General features: G+C 45.6%; 1 pseudogene; it reads right to left on the bottom strand.

Annotated features, from left to right (window-relative positions):
• Positions 1–14454, bottom strand: part of LOC132086043 (zinc finger protein 271-like) — a 244089-nt pseudogene that overhangs the window by 212902 nt on the left and 16733 nt on the right.

Genomic DNA, 14454 nt, shown 5'->3' with positions numbered 1-14454 from the left:
TGTTTAACACTATTAACATTTGTTAACATATCACTGTTTGTAGTGGATGTGGTATTAGTTTGTTTGCTTAGCCAACTTGATTTAATTGTTTTAATGTTATTGTTGAAATTAGTTGGGGGTAAAAATAAACTTGTTGAAACTTTTTGTAGTATTTTAAGGTATGAAACTGTTTGTATTATAAGAAGCAGTTAAAACTAACTAACACTAGTATATTATTTAATTTTGGTGGGGTTTTTTGTGAGTTAATTTTTGGCAAAAAATCTTTCTATATATAGTAATTTTAAAACTTTGGTTTTGACTTTAAATTAAATTTTACTTTTGAAAGTCTCTCTAATTGCAGCCCTGAGATTTGTGAAAAGTCTCTGTTTCGGCCCTCACGTTCAACGAACAAGCCGGACTTCTTCAGTTTTCAGTCTCAACATTGTTTATTATATCTTATCTACAAAAATTTTCTGCTGCCCAGCCGAGGTCTGCTCAGCAGGGCAGCCAGCAGCACTCTGACCACCCTTGGGGCAGTGTTGTATTTTTATATTACAAACTATGTATAGCATATTTACAATTACTTTCCAATACCTATCACCTATGTTAGACAGTGCACTTCTAATTCTAAACCAATCCCAAAGTGCCAGTGTCACAGCAGAAGATGGAGGCAGAGAAGAAGAAGAAGCAGGACTAGACATGCCCAAGTCCCTCCATCTTGTCCCCAAAACCCCTATTCTAAAAATCCCAAAATCTACCTTTTCACCCAGTGATAATTTTATTATTACATTATTTAAACTTCTGTGACTTTCAGGTCCTCATACAGAGCTGGTAATTTGCTCCATGGCTCATAATCAAACCCACAGGTGTTCTGGGCTGCGTGCCAGGGTCTCCGAGCCCCCCGGCAGGGGGCCCAGCAACTCTGGACACCCAGAGGGATGTACTGAGTTCCGACAAAAGTCTAATATTTTTAACATAACAAAATAAAAATTATGCTTTTGCCAAAAATTAGCTCTATGAAACTAATAATTGACACATTTTTAAATAACATAAAATTAGCATTTGTAGGTTTTACTGACGAATAAGGAACATTAGGTGTGGCTTGTGATCTTTTGGTTTGGTTCACATCTGTGTACTTGTTTTCATGGTTTTGGACTTGTTAACATGTTTTGGGGTGTGATATGGTTTGATGGTTTTGGTTGGAACTCAATTTTTGTACTTGCAGAGACAGAAGTATACCTTTTGCTTTAAGTAATTAATTGGAAAGGACTTTTAATTTGTTTGGTTTTAGGGTTTTTAATTAAAACAGGGTGTTTAATTAAAACAAAAATAAATTTTTTATTTTTGAGTTTTGCTGGTGCGTTATTTGAAAAATGTTTAAAAATTGGTGGATTGGGTTTTACAACAGAGTTCTTTAAAAATTAAAAACATATAAATCTTTGTTTAACTTTATTTGTGGTGTGAGCTTTACTCCCCTCTTCTCTTGATTAAGAATGTGTTTTAATATTTGATTTTTTTTTAATAATTGTTTGACTTGTGGGAGAGCAAGGAATACTAAAGATGTGATGAACACCCTATTTTTTTTAAATATGGGTAATTTTTGAGATATATATGTGGGACTATTGTTGGTTTTTACTTTTTGGGGTAAACTTAATGATGCAAAAATTTGTAAAAAATGGTGATAGGTACGATTACTTGTTTCGCCTGTGTGAAGAGAAGTAAAAATTTTACTAGAGAATGTGTTTACTGAAACATTAATATCTTAAAATTTATTGAAAGAATGGTATTTAGTGGTATTTGTTTGCCACAACTGCAGGTTTTGTAAGCTTTGAGGGTTGATGGCTCTTGTAGAAACAGGAGGCTGTATAAATTGACGGGTAAGTACTGACAATAGCTTTAGCTTGACTTTTGGAAATTTGAAACATTCATACAAGTGCTTGTGCATTTTGGGGGAAAAAGGCGTGACTTAGTTTTGCTTGCTTAAAAATGTTTGGTAAAGTGTCTGAAATAACTATTGTTAGTTTGTTTGCTCTCACGGTTTTCCTACTAAAGATCTAGGAAGCAAAGAATGAGTCTTAATGTGAGAAACAAAATATAGATTAATTCTATATTGTAAAGTTACATAAAGGTATGAAAGCTAATGGTATAAACTGTTATTACTAACATTTTTTAAATTGATCTTTTTAATCTTTTAACCACATAAGCAACATAAGTAGAATTTGTGATTAAATTAAAAGGTTGTGAAAAGAGCTGAAAACTTGAACTATAGTAGTAAGTTCAGCAATTTGAGGAGATCTTTTTACTATTTGAATATCTGACTATATTTGAATATCTGACTCTTAAGCATTAGTTCTTTGGTTTAACCAAGTGATGACAGATTTGTGACTTTTGCTAGATTTATTAGTGAAGAGAGTTCTTGTATTTAAAGATTCTTTACTTAACATAGGTTTCTCTCTAAAGTTTAATTTTGTTTTGTTTGTAATAATTTGTGAGTTGGGTAATGAATAGAACAAACACGTGGGAAGTTCAACAATGTATATTACAAATCATTAGAATTTTGTAGTGTTTAATTAAGATAATATTTTTAAAATGGTAAATAGATAACTGGAAATTTTTGACTTGTTAAACTTAATAAACTGTTTGTTTTGGCTTTAATTATAATTTGGGAAATCATCTTTAAAACTGTAAAAATAGTCTTTGGAAACTTGTAGGGAAGAAAAACCTATTATCAACAAAGGATTTTTCTTAGAAGAGTTTTACTGAAAAATGAGACTATAAAGATGTATTTTTTCTCTTAAAATTGTAAAAACTGAAGGCTTTTTTGGAATATAGTGATGAGTTTGTTGTCTTTGGAGAGCTTTTATGACTTTGTTAAGGGCTGTATGAGCGTTAGATGTTAGAGTTTTAGGAGAGTTGATGTTGCAGTTTCTTCTTAATAAATTGAAAAGTGGATTTAGCTCATCGTTGGTAATTTTTAAAATAGGTTTTACTCAATTAATTTTTCTTAGAAGTTGTAAATTTTGTAGGTTGTTGACACTGGTTTGGAGCTGTATCATTTGTGGTGTAATTGGTTTTTCAGTTATCTTTTGTTTTAGATACTTTTAGGGTGAAACTTTCTGAATTTTGGTTATAGAAATTTGAAGGTTAGTAGTTTGGATTTTAGTAACAACACTAGCACCAGTTTGTTTTATTTTTGTTTGTGATGGAGCTGTGATGAGCAAATTACCTATGTAGTGTAAAATCATGGATCTTGGATACTTTTGTTGGACTGGAGACAAAGTTTGTGTGACAAAATATTGATAAATTATAGGTGAATTCCTCATTCTTTGGGTCAATGATTTTTAGTGATATCTCTGTATGGGTTCTCTTTGATTGATGATGGGAACTGAAAAAGTACATTTTGGAGTATTATTAGGATGAAGTGGGATGTGGAAAAAACAGTCTTTGAAATTAATGATAATGAGAGGCTGGTGTTTTGGGATTCTTGATAAAGAAGGGAGTTTAGGTTGAAGAGGTCTTATTTAATCACTTTATTGATCTTTTTCAGGACATGAAGTAAATTCTAGGAGTCTAATGTCTTTTTATAGGCGATGACTATTGCTGAATTTTGAGAGACTATTTGTGGGGGTGATGTGACTTTGCTATAATTGTTCTTTTATTAATCTTTTAAGGATTTTTTTAAAGGTTATTGATCAATTTATATAGGATTATTAGTTTTCTAGTTTAGTTTTGACGTGGTTTTTATCACAGGCGTCCTTCTAGTTTTCTTCTCTATTGGGACAGGATGTTTCTCTTCTAGATGGTGAGAGGATTCTGAACAACAAAAGGATGCGCTGCTGCTGCCTTTCGTTTAGGACTTGTTCATTATGGATGTACTTTGTAAACACAGAGTAGTGCCTCTAATCTTTGTGAGGGAACTTGCAGGAGCTACTAGATCTTAATCACTGGGCTAAAACATGTAAGAGATTACAGTGATATTTGTGCTAGTATTTGGTGTGCTTGTAATGTAAATTGTTCTTCTATGATGAGTTAGGTTGTAAGTCAACTTTGGTTCTTTGTGTAAACATTGTACTTAAAAGATTTGAGGACTTGAGATACTAAATTTGAAATTAAGGGGCTCTCACGCAAAAATATGGGAGCAGAAAATAACAGTTCTTTAATACAGAAAGGGAAAAAAAATAAAAGGATAAAATAAACAATGAAGTAAACTAGAACAACACTGACAGAGTCAGAACCCAACCTGACACCCTATGGGTGGCAGTCCAATTGGAAATGTGGCTGCAGTCCTCCTGAAATGTCAGGTGTGGTTCTGTTGGAGCAAGGGGCATCTGTAGAGAAGGATGTATTCTTCCTCTGAAGATCCAGTGTAAGAAGAGGCAGCTGCTCTTCCTCTGGGGAATCCCGTAGAGAAAGCCATGCTGGTGTTTGAAAAACTTCTGGATTATGCCTGGGTAGCAGTGCTTGGCTCCTGCCTCTGGGCAGAGCATCTCACAATAGGATGCTATAGTTCTTATCAGTCATTCAGTGACATTCAATAGTCTGTTATCAGCCGATGTCCCTTCCCAAGGGAGGTGTGAATGTGGTCACTCAAAAAGAGAGAGATAAAGCAAACTGCCCACTTGACAGAGGTAATCTTCCATACAGATAGTAATTGTAAGCAACTTGCATTGCAATCTCCAACATTATCCACCCCTTTTTCTTTTTCCATCTGCATCACAAAGAAACCTTACACACAGTTCTCACCTAAGGCTAGGTTTCCCTGTGGTACACAATGGCTTTCTCCATCTTTCTGCATTACCCACCAAGTGTAACCAGATCCTTGAACAAAAAAAATTCCACGGATGGGTTTGTCCTTGCCTGAGGTGGGAGTAATCAAAACGGTCTTTCCTCAGATACCTTTCATGTGTACAACAGGGACTTTTTCTCCATCCACTGTGTGCAGAGGTTCAGACTGGGCAGGACCAGCTCAATTCATGGACCCTCTGGTGTTGACCATCCAGGTGGCTTTTGCTAGGTTAATTTCCCAATTTCTAAAAGTCCCCTCCACCCCGAGTGCCTTCAGGGTTGTTTTAAGTAGTCCATTGCATCGTTCAAATTTCCCGGCAGCTGGTGCATGGTAGGGGATATGATCTATCCATTCAATACCATGTTCCTTGTCCCAGGTGTTGATAAGGCTGTTCTTGAAATGGGTCCCATTGTCTGACTCAATCCTCTCAGGGGTGCCATGTCTCCACAGGACTTGCTTTTCCAGACCCAGGATGGTGTTCCAGGCAGTAGCATGAGGCACAGGGTAGGTCTCCAACCATCCAGTGGTGGCTTCCACCATGATCAGCACGTAGTGCTTGCCTTGGCGTGTCTGGGACAGTATGATGTAGTCAACTGCCAGGCCTCCCCACATTTATATTTGGACCACTGCCTGCCATACCACAAGGGCTCCACTGACTTGGCCTGCTTGATCTCAGCACGTCTCACAGTCATGGGTAACCTGAGAAATACTGTCCATGGTTAGATCCACCCCTCGGTCTCGTGCCCACTTATAGGTGGCATCTCTGCCCTGATGGCCTGAGGCATCATGTGCCCATTGAGCTAGGAATAACTCTCCCTTGTTTTGCCAATCTAAGTCTATATTTGACACCTCTATTTTTGCTGCCTGGTCTACCTGCTCATTGTTTCGGTGTTCTTCAGTAGCCCGACTCTTGGGGACATGGGCATCTACATGGTGGACTTTCACAGGCAGCTTCTCTAACCAACCACTCTTCAACTGCCCAAATTGGTTTTCCTTTACGCTGCCTGTTGGCCTTTTTCCACCTTTCCAGCCAACCCCAGAGAGCATTGGCTACCATCCATTAATTAGTATAAAGGTGGAGCTTTGGCCATTTCTCTCTCTTAGCAATGTACAGGGCCAGCTAAACAGCTTTGAGTTCAGCAAGTTGACTTGATCCACCTTCTCCTTTGGTAGCTTGTGCAACCTGATCATGTGGGGCTCCATACAGCTGCTTTCCACTTTCAGTTCATCCCTACAATGTGACACGAACCATCAGCCAAAAGAGCTTATTGTGTTTCCTCAGTAGTAGGAAACATGAGGTTGTTGGTTGTATGGTGGAGCTTCTTCAGTCGTTGTCACTTGTTCCTGCTCGTCTTCATCAATGAGACCAAAGTTTTCACCTTCTGGCCAGTTTGTAATTATTTCCAAAATTCCAGGGCAATTTGGGTTTCTAACATGGATGCGCTGTGTGATGAGGGCAATCCATTTGTTCCATGTAGCATCAGAGGCATGGTGGGCACTGGGAACCTTTCCTTTAAACATCCACTACAGCACAGGTCCTTGGGGTACCAGGAACAGTTGTGCTTCTGGGCCAGTCTCCTCTGAGGGGGCTTGAACTCCTTCATAGGCAGCCAAGATTTCCTTCTCTGTGGGAGAGAAGTTGGCTTTGGACCCTCTGTAACTTGGCTCCTCCCGCTGGGCAGAGCATCTCACAATGGGGTGATGTAATTTTATCAGTGAGACTTGATGGCCTATTAACAGAAGATATCTTCGCAGAGGACAGTGTGGTTTGTGGAAGAGATAAAGAAAGCTGCCCAATTAACAGAAGATAATAGATGGCAAATGGGATGCAACCCCCAGCTAAAACTTTCAACCTAAGACAGAGATCAAAGACCTAATATGGTGTTGTACTACCACAATGCCTTGGGCAAGCCTCTCACAGGGCTCGCCCTGTTAAAAGAAATTGACCATGCACAGTTTTTTGATCTACTAAAAACTTTGAGGCATACCATCCAGGCCAGAACTTGTTATCATCATGTCTGCAAAGCCCTGCAGAGGATGACAGATAATGCTTTTTTATTTAAAAACAAAAAGTGGCAACTGCTGTGGGTAACAGCTGGCTTGAAGACCTCAAAGTTATAAATAATCCTAATCTTATAAATAAAATAGAACTAATTATATAACTAATTATGTAAGTACCTCAACCATATAACTGGACTGTTGGGGAGCAGGTCCTGGCCATTGCAGACACAGCTAGCTGTTGGCCAGTTGACTGGGTGGACTCTAGTTCAGGCAATTTTGACAAACCATGGACACATTCAAAACTATATCAGAAAAGCACTCAATAACAGTTGGCTGTTGTTGCAGGAGCCTTGGTGTGCTCTGTCGTGTCTCCAATATCAGGGACACAATGGGGGAGATGGGGACATGGACTCACAGAGGAGTGACACGGACACACAGGCCAGGCCCGGGAAGCACAGAGGGGTGACAGGGAGCCACGGTCCCTGTCAATGGGACAAATGGAGGGGAGGGGATGTGATGCCACCAGGACACACATCAGGGGACAATGTCATCACAACTGTGGGGACACTGCCACCAGGGCGCCTCTGGTGACACCCAGCAGAGGGCCACGTGACTCCCACACATGACACTGTTATAGGTAAAAGTTAAGTTAAATAAGAGTATAGCTCAATTATATTGTATTAATTATGTTATATTAATTGTATTATGTCAAAAGAGGGGGGCCTATTAGAATGTGCTAGGAGAAGGGTCCAGGATTTGGTGGAACAGTGCTCTGGCAGGGCAAGGCGAGGTCAAAGATGGATTGGATGGAAGATCTGACCAATCATTCAAAGCCCTGCAGAAACATTTGGTCCAGAATGAACAGCGCTAAAGACCAATGAGAAGCCTGGAAATGGACCAATTGTCATGTGGATCCAAAATGGACCAATCCTGGACTCAAAAGGGGCTATAAATGTGGGGAGTTCAATTGGGTCAGGGTTCTTCTTTTTGGATACTTTGCTTTTTGGGGAGAATCCAGTGCATTTGGGGTTAGCACACTGTTCTGGTTTTGGCTTGCTGTGTGGGTGCCTGGGCTTATCCTGGGTACTCCGTTCCTTGCAGCTATTTTAATAAATGAGAACCTCTTTCTCTGGAGACAGTTTGGCCTTGTTCATATTCATAGCAACACTGAGCCTTACCCTGTCCCCAGTCTGTCCCCAGGGGTGACTGGGGCCTCCTGAGTGCAGTGGCCCTGGGACACACTGGTGGCTGCCATTGGCTTCCGAGCCACTTGTCACCAGCTGAACAAGGTCCCCATCCTGCCCTGGTGGGTGGTGATATTTGGCTGGGACACCGCAGTGGTGACAGTGGGGATGTGGTGACAGGAAGTGCATCAGGGACATGACCAAGACGAAGGTGCTGCTGGTACTGTGGTGGCACAGGTGGTGGCACTGATGCTGTCTCAGTTCATGTCCCCATTGATGATTCCCACGTTCCCGCCCATGTCCATGACCTCTCATGTCCATATCCCTCCATGGCCTTACACATGTCATTGTCCCCCACATGCATCCAGACATGTCTTAGTTCAATGCCTTTTTTTTTAACACCAGTTTCAGGGCTCTCACAGAGATGAACAGAAACCTTTTCGTTTCGAGGATAAAACAAAATAATTTATGTGTCTTTGCCAGCAGAGTATTCATGTGCTTGGGTGGGTGGGAAGAACATTTTAGAAGGGTTTCCACCCCACTATCTCCAAAATCATGGGGTTTGCCCCAGTCCATCCCCATTTGGCTGTGGAAGATGCCCGTGGAGCAGAGGGAATCAAAACGATGGATTTATGTAGGAGGAACTCCAAGGCTATCTAGCATTGCTTGATGACACCAGAAGATGCAAAAAGGCAGATTTTTCTGGGGTCAGAAGTTAACAAATTGGCTCTCCACAAGGGATTTCTGATCTTGGGCTGTGGATGAGTTCAGGTGACCAGGGAGAGCCAGGAGGATGTGGAGCCCCCCAGGCAGGTGCCTTCCCAACACAGATCACTGACACCACGGATCACCAGGACTCTGCCCATCAGCACTCACGGGGGAACATCCAGGGTGGGTCCTACTGTGGGGGATAAAGCTGGAGCAGTGCACAAACCTTTTCCCACACTCAGGGCACTCACAGGGTGTCTTGGTTTGGAAAGACAGGAGTCTGCTAATGAAGGCAGGAGCCTCCCCTGAAATGGAGAATGTAAACCCTCCCCACCCCTCCGAATTGCTATAAATTTTAAATTAAGGGGCTCTCATGCAAAAATATGGGAGCAGAAAATAACAGTTCTTTAATACAGAAAGGGAAAAAAAAGGATAAAATAAACAATGTACACTAGAACAACACTGACAGAGTGAGAACCCAACCTGACACCCTGTGGGTGGCAGTCCAATTGGAACTGTGGCTGCAGTCCTCCTGAAGAATCAGGTGCGGTCCTGTTGGAGCAAGGGGGATCTGTAGAGAAGGATGTATTCTTCTTCTGAAGATCCAGTGTAAGAAGAGGCAGCTGCTCTTCCTCTGGGGAATCCCATGGAGAAAGCCCTGCTGGTGTTTAAAAAACTTCTGGATTATATCTGGGTAGCAATGCTTGGCCCCTGCCTCTTGGCAGAGCATCTCACAATAGGATGCTATAGTTCTTATCAGTCATGCAGTGACATTCAATAGTCTGTTATCAGCAGATGTCCCCTCCCCAGGGAGGTGTGAATGTGGTCACTCAAAAAGAGAGATAAGGTAAACTGTCAACTTCACAAAGGTAATCTGCCATACAGATGGTAATGGGAAACATCTTGCATTGCAATCTTCAACACAGGGCTTCCCTTAGTGGTGGCTCCGTTGGTGTCTGGTCAAGTTACCACTCTGTGAGAAGCTCTTCCCACACTCGGGACACTTATAGGGCCTCTCACTGGTGTGGATGTGAAGATGCCTGATGAGGTTGGAGTTGTGGTTGAAGCCCTTCCCACAGTCAGGGCAGTGGAAGAGTATCTCCTCTGTGTGAATGAGCTGGTGGTGGAGGACGGCTCAGAAACCTCTTCCTGCATTGCTCACGCTTGTAGGGCCTCTCCCTGCTGTGGTTTCTCAGGTGGACAATTAGGCTGAGGATGTGGCCGAAGCTCTTCTCACACTCCCTGCACTTGTGGGGTCTCTCCCCATTGTGGCTCCTCATGTGGACAATCAGGTGGGAGCTCTGGCTGAAGCTCTTCCCACACTCCTCACACATGTAGGGCCGTTCACCCATGTGGGTCCTCAGGTGTTTGATCAGGCTGGCACAGTCGCAGAAGCTCTTCCCACACATGGCACACTTGTAGGGCTGTTCCCCTGTGGGGTTCCTATGGTGTCTGGTCTGTTCAGAGCTCATCCTGAAGCTCTTTCCACACTCTCCACACTTGTATGGCCATTCCCCTGTGTGGATTCTCCTGTGGCGGATCAGTTCCGATCTCCACCTGAAGCTCTTCCCACACTTTGAGCACTGGTGTGGATTCTCCCCATCCTGAAGCTGCTCATGGACCCCCAGCTCTGAGCTCTGGCTGCCTCCCAGTCCCAGGGTGGGTCTTTCCTCCTCAGATCCCCGTGATCTGCGTTTGCAGCCCCTCCTTGTGAGGGATCTCCGAGGTTTTTCCTCCCCATTGGATTCCTGTGCTGTGGAGCTGCTCAAAATGGCCTCTTCCACGAGGTTCTGCTGTGGGGATTTGTCCTCCCTGGTCTGCATCCTCAGCTCCTGGTCTGGGGGAGGAAGGACAAGTAGAGGATGGGATTTGCCTCCATGCCACAGGGAAGGGCAAGGAGATCCCCCCAGTGCATCCCCAGCAGGACAGCTTTGGCAGCAGGGCTGTCCTGCAGCCGGGGGCCGTGCTGGGCTGGGAGATGGAGCAGGACAGAGGGGGAAAGGGGTACTGACTTCCTCCTCACCTGTCTGGGGCTCCCTGGGCATCTTCTTCCTTGCAGCCTCCTCCTTCTCCTCCCTCAGGCCAAGGTTTGGGAATGGGAAATCCTGATTTGGGGGAAAACAAGGAATGAGCGTGTTTGGTTTCATGGTCCCACTGCCTGTCTTGATTTGAAAAGACAAGTGTCTGCTAAGGAAGGCAGAGACTCCCTTAAAATTGAAAATGTAAACCCCCTCCCTCCAAATTACTATAATTTTGAAATTAACGGGCTCTCAGGGAAAGATATGGAATTAGGAATTTGTAGTAGATAGGGTCAGGTGCTCGGAAAACCTCGCGATGTCACGGAAAGCAGCAGGATTCCTCTCCCCCTAACGCCTAGTGATAAGGGATCACCCAAGAATGCAGTCCCCCCTAACATTAGTAACTTTCGACTCCTTACTAACCAATTACAGTAAGGTAAGACCCCCTGACGTAGAGAAAAAACCTTCCCGAGTATTAAACCCGACGAGACGGGACAATAAAGGCCTTTAGACCGTCCACCATATTGGTGTCTGCGTGCGTCTTTGGCCTGAGTGACCCTGGAGAGTTTGGGTCGCCGTGCCGTTTCCTCAGAACCAGGTCACCTTGGCTTGCATCAGAAGGCAACAACTGGTGCCGGAAACCCGGGAACAAACCAGCGCCCGGGGAACGGGGATTCGTCTGGAGAGAAGACGGCGGCTGCACAGCTGGCCTTGTGCAGCAGAGGGGACGCCCTCGAATCATGGAAGCAATTGCAAAGGTAGTAAGTGAAATGCATGCACAATGGGGAATTGAATGTAAGCTTAAATATATGACTCTCGCATTGCCGAGATTGATTAAGCTGGGGGCTATAGAAAGTCCCGTGGATATTTTACACCCGGAGGTGTGGGATAATTGTACGAAAACCCTGGCCAAGGATACCATGTGTTCAGGCTCGGGGAAAGCCCTAAAATCGTGGGGCAGAGTCATCCGGGCTCTGCAAAAAGCTCGACAAGAGCAAGAAACCTGGAAAGCTGCCAGAAGCTGTTTAATAGCTGCTCCGCAGTTGGGGTAGGAGCTACGACCCAGACCACCCCGGAAAGTGATCAGATTGCAGATGGGGATGTGCGGGGGCTAGGCGTGTCCCACCTCCCCTCGAGCCCGAGCCCAAAACCTCCAGGAGACCCCCCAACCCCCCCGCGGAGCCCGCCAGATCCCAGCCCCTCCTCAGAGCCTCTCGACAAAACCGTGGCTCCTCTACCCGTCCCCTCCCCCGCCGATTGCCGACCCAGCGCAGGAGGCAGAGCAACGGGTGCAGTGTTTTTGGTGGGGGCTGGTGGAGGAGGCGCGGGAAGCGGCGGGACGGTCAGAAACCGCCCGGATCGATAAAATCTCTCCACCGCCGTATGGGCTCAAAGATGGCGGCCGGCCGCGTGGTCAGGGCAGAAGAGAAGAGGGGGAAAAGGGCGGAAATGGAGTCAGCCCGCTTAACATCACATGCGTGGGAGAGCGGGGGGGGGGGGGGGGGGCTGTCCCCGCGGTGGAGGGTGAGACCAATCAGAGCGCTCTATTCAAATTAAGCCCGTATAAGGCAAGGACCTCCCCCAGCAGGAGGCAGGGAGACCCCAGGGGGAGGGAAAGGTCCTCCCCCTGCAGGAGGGGGCGGGGTCGGAGCCTGAGAAAAAGGCAGAGCAGTCTGGAAGTGCTCGGCCATTCCAACTCCGACTCAAGCCGGGATGAGTCTGAGAGGGAGTCGGGGAGCTCCGATTCCGATTCTAGCCTTAACAGAGGGAGAGCAGCAGCATATAAGGTCTCCAGTCGCAGCACTCCCACATGGGTGAAGGGGTCAGCAGAGAAAGACCGAACCCCACTTACAGACTGGCGAAAAATAAAGATAGCCTGCGCCGAGTACACCCCTTCAGCCAAGCTAGTGTTCCCAGTCCGCGTGGGGGGGGCAGGCGAAAACCAAAGAAGGAGCTATTCTCCAGTGAATCCGAAAGAGGTACAGGCAATTATTAAAGCGATTGCAGACAAGGGGATTAATTCTGCCATGGTTACCACACTTAGTGACGGCGTTTTTGGGGGGGATGACATGCTTCCCTTTGACATCAAACAGACGTGCAGAATGATTTTTGATGGGGCAGGAATGATTGTTTTCAAACAAGAGTGGGAGAATCAATGCACAAAGGAGCTAGCCCAGATAACGGGACCTGACCATCCACTACACGGCTCCAGTATACAGAGATTGATGGACAGAGACCCCACTATGATCACCCCCCAGGCCCAGGCTGAGGGATTAAGGGCCCATGAAGTTATGACAACCACCCGGGCTGCCCGAGAGGCCATTCGTTCTGCTTCCAAAGTAGTGGCTAACCCTGCCCCGTGGTCCACCATAGGATAGAGCGAAAGTGAGAGCTTCACTCAGTTTGTGGACAGGCTTCAGGCAGCATTAGATTCCTCCTCATTACCCTCAGAGGCTAAGGGTCCCATGCTGGCAGACTGCCTACGCCAGCAATGCAACTCAGCCACCAAGGACATTTTAAGATCACTGCCACCTGGGTCTAATACAGCAGACATGATTAGACACATTGCAAAGGAGGAACACCTTGCTCCCATGCAAGCGGCAGTCCACACTGCAGCCCACACAGTCCAGTGTGACGGCATGCCCTAAGTGTGGCCAGGCAGGCCACTTGGCAGTAAACTGCCCCCGGCCAAGGCGCCTATCAGCAGCTGCTCCATCATGCCAAGAGGGATTTAAGGGACCATGCTGGGCATGTGGGAAGTAGGGCGGGACCCAAGCATCAACGGTGTTTCTGTGTGATTTTGCTGTTGGGGCTTGTTGCCAGAGGGCAAGCCAGCCCAGATCACTACCCCCATCGGCCATTCAGGTGGGTCATGCGACACCTTAGTAGTCACAAGGTGCTCAGAGAAATCACCACACCAAACACCCCATCCTTCGTGCTCCGCATCACCAACCTGTTTCCAGGACGACCAAAGGTAGACCCCAATTCCCCACATGCCACACACATGTACCTATCCTACTGGTGCCCAGCTTCAAACCCTGGGAAAAGCTACTGCAATCACCCAGGGCGAGGATATTGTGGGCACTGGGGCTGCGAAACCATAGTTACAGATGCCAGACCATCGGGGCGTGGGTGGGATCCACAAGAGCCCAACAAATTCTTACAGTTCACCTGGGCACCCAGCGGCTGCAAAACACCCGTCTTCCTTCACGGAAGCTTCTATCGAAATCGCCATAAAGTCCCAAAAATTCGGAAATGTACTAGCTACAACATGACGGTCTTGCAGCCACATCACCCCAGTTGGGCCATAGGCAGAACATGGACAGTAGTCCTTCAAGGGTCAAAAGAGAGGGTGAATGTGCGAATTATCAGGCTCCAACCGTCGGCGCCCCAAGCGGTCGGACCCAACAAAGCGATTAAAAGCGTGCCGAAAGGGAGAAACGTAACCTACCCCAAAACCTTACCCACAGGGGTCAGCAACGTCCCGACCGGCCATTCGGAAGCCTCTCATATAGGCCGTTCAGCCGGGTCGGACTCAGACCCAATCCTTCGTATGTTAGAAGCTACCTTTGTATCCCTGAACGAATCCAACCCTAACCTAACCGAATCCTGCTGGCTTTGTTACAGTGTCAAACCCCCTTTTACAAAGGAGTCGCTTTAAACACTCCCTTCAGTTACTCCACAGCCAATGCCCCTCACCAGTGCAGATGGGAAACCCCTCGCAAAGGGATCACCCTGAGTCAAGTCACAGGCCAGGGCAGATTCTTTGCAATGCAAC

The sequence above is a fragment of the Ammospiza nelsoni genome, chromosome 35 (genome assembly GCF_027579445.1).
Source record: "Ammospiza nelsoni isolate bAmmNel1 chromosome 35, bAmmNel1.pri, whole genome shotgun sequence".
Classification (NCBI taxonomy): domain Eukaryota; kingdom Metazoa; phylum Chordata; class Aves; order Passeriformes; family Passerellidae; genus Ammospiza; species Ammospiza nelsoni.
Note: the sequence above shows the minus strand (reverse complement) of the source record. Positions and strands in the feature narration are given on the sequence as shown.